This window comes from Morone saxatilis, unplaced genomic scaffold (genome assembly GCF_004916995.1).
Source record: "Morone saxatilis isolate NCDOM2014 unplaced genomic scaffold, NCSU_SB_2.0 Contig17, whole genome shotgun sequence".
Classification (NCBI taxonomy): domain Eukaryota; kingdom Metazoa; phylum Chordata; class Actinopteri; family Moronidae; genus Morone; species Morone saxatilis.
In genome coordinates, this window is record NW_023339729.1 from 20,167,470 (window position 1) to 20,170,290 (window position 2,821).

Consider the following 2,821-nt stretch of genomic DNA (forward strand, 5'->3'; position numbering starts at 1 on the left):
TCTTAATTTGTGTTACAGCAGCACATTTTAGAATCAGCAATGATGATGAACAACAGAAGAACAATTATGGGATCAGCAGGTATTAAATCCTGGCATTGAAAGCTTCTATTTTGCATAACTTTTATTGACCATTTAGTTGTGGGTGAAAAAACGTAGTAGTAGCACAGTTGATGCTTCCATTCCCTTAAAAATGTATAAACATAGAATATCCCTGTTATTTCTGAGTGATTTTTAGAAGATTGGACCTTTCAGAGTTTATGATCTGTTTCTAGTTATAATAGTTGTCTCTCAGATCTGACTGCTGTTTTCTGAATCCAGGGGTCCAACCATTTTTCCCATAAAAGAGAAAGAATCTCAGGATATTCAGGTGAATGGACGTACAGATACAGTAAATGCAGACCTGTAACATGCTCGATCCGTCCTGTCTAATTATTGTAACTCTTCACCAATCAGCTAGAGCTAGTCCTGATGATAAATCTTACTGAGAAACAAACTTGAGAACATTGTCTGAAAGACCTAGCTTATGTATCCAAGCTCACATGGACAAACTCATTACTCTCTGTCACTTTGAGGAGCATTTCAAACAAATGTATATATATATATATATAAAATATACGTGTTTTTTTTCTCATGTGTGTTGAGTAGATGTTATCGAAAATCCAGAATTTACCAGTTTATAAATAAGTAATGCATTTAAGATGCTTGTTACAGCTATTTCTATACATTTTATGAAGGTGGATATTTGAGAACATTTTTAGTTAATTTCCAGCATTGGAAATAGTATGTGCCATTACATAAAGCTACTTGGCGCACTTTAAACTGAGAGCGTCACTGACAACTTTTTACCAATAGATGGCGCTAAGAACCTACTTTAAGATTCGCTGCATTTCTGCACCAGTGGGCAGTTCTGCCTGTGTTTCACATATTTCTTGATTTATATATAAAAAATTAGTTTCATTAAAACATTATGCAAATACAAGCTTTTGTTGTGATAACTGATAAGTTGTATTTATGTTTGATTATGCAGTCAACCAAGGAAAATCATGATTTGGTAACATAATCATGGACCCTTAAAGGATTCAATGTTACTGTTATGTATGTTAAAAAATGCATTGTTGTTTATGACCACACAACAATTATAGGTGTCTTCTACATAACCCTACACAGAAAGTTATCACCTCTCATTTTCCAGAATTTTGAGGAATATCAAGCTTTTGAATTGGCCTGAGATTCACTTACTGTGTCTTCTGTCTTTCTTGGTATATTTGCTCACATAGTTCCCTGTATGTTGTGTGCATTTGGAATTGTATATGTGAAATATAAATAGGACTGAAATAGGATCAATGTCCTAAGAGGTAAAAATACATTTATAGATTTAGATATGGCTTTGTGTTTCTGTTAAAACATAATGCATCCTATTTGTCTAGGTCAGGGGCTTGGTGACAAGTGTAACTGTCACTGGTTAACATGACAAGCTTTCTTCTGATGAAGACAATATTTATTTTATTGTGGAGAGAAGGAGATAGCGTTTGGCATCCTGCACACCTGAGACAGGAGGGAAAATGCTCAGAGCTCATAAAGAGCAGGTCAAATCAAGGTGGATCAGCTAATTGGGCTTGAGAGGAAGGACTGTTGTAAACAGTCATGATCGATGCCCGCTCCCCAACCCACCGAGGGCCGAGTCTTTAAACTGAAGATGGTAGAAGGGGTGGGGGGTGGGTAAAGGAGACGGACGATGCACTTATCTGGCTGAAAGCAACACACGACACCACGCTCACACATGAGTAAAGCCTTGGTTAGTTTACTCAGGAATGAATTAAATGGGAGTCGAGACGGAGGATCATCTAATAAGGTTGGGCAGTTAAGTGAGCTTGTTCCGTAAATGTCTGATCCTGTTCAAGTCGCTATAAAACATATCAACCCCCCTCCAGTCCTTGTTAAACACACACGTACACATCTGTCCTGATCACATGACAGCAGTAACCACAGGGATCAATTATAGATTGGTGACATCATCACAGTGTCTGGGTACAGTTTCTGTCCCCCATGTGAGAGGGGGAATTCCCAGGTTGGCTGTGTGTACGCTTTGCTTCATTTACTGCTCTGTGACCTGCTGTTGTTATGGTTACAAGCGAACATTGGCTCAGAAAAAACGGTTTAAAATCATGTTACATTTTTAGCAAGTGATTTGCAGCTACAGTTGCAATGCGGTGGCAACATTCATTTCATATGGTGTCATGATACCGCAATAGAGCAAATGCCACCTCACCACCCATTGAGTTAGAGAAACATAGTGTCCCATTGTTATGTATTTATGAGCACTGCCGTCCAAAACCATTTTTTACTCTTTTTAAAACACATTTTCAGCATATATGAGCATGTAAACAAATCAAAAGGTGCACTTAAACCAAAGCACAGTCAACGATACTACTTCTAAGACATACAGAATACATACAAACATAGAACCAAAACAGCAGCGCTTTGAGCTAAATGCTAAGATTATCATGCTAACATGTGCATACTGACAATGCTAATATTTAGCAGATATAATGTTTACCATGTTAACCATCAGCTGACAGTAACATTTACTAAACAGCATTAAACACAAAGTATAGCTGAGGCTGATGGGAAAAGATGATGGGAAAGTATTTGGTCATAAACCAAAGTATTGGACAAATAGATAATTTGACCCAATGATGGCGCTTGATGAAAGCTTAAGGGATCACCAGACTTATTGAAATGTTTTCCCTGGGAAGTCAATGGTAATTCACTAGATAGTTGTTGAAATAATTCAGTCTGGACCAAATTGGTGGACAGACTG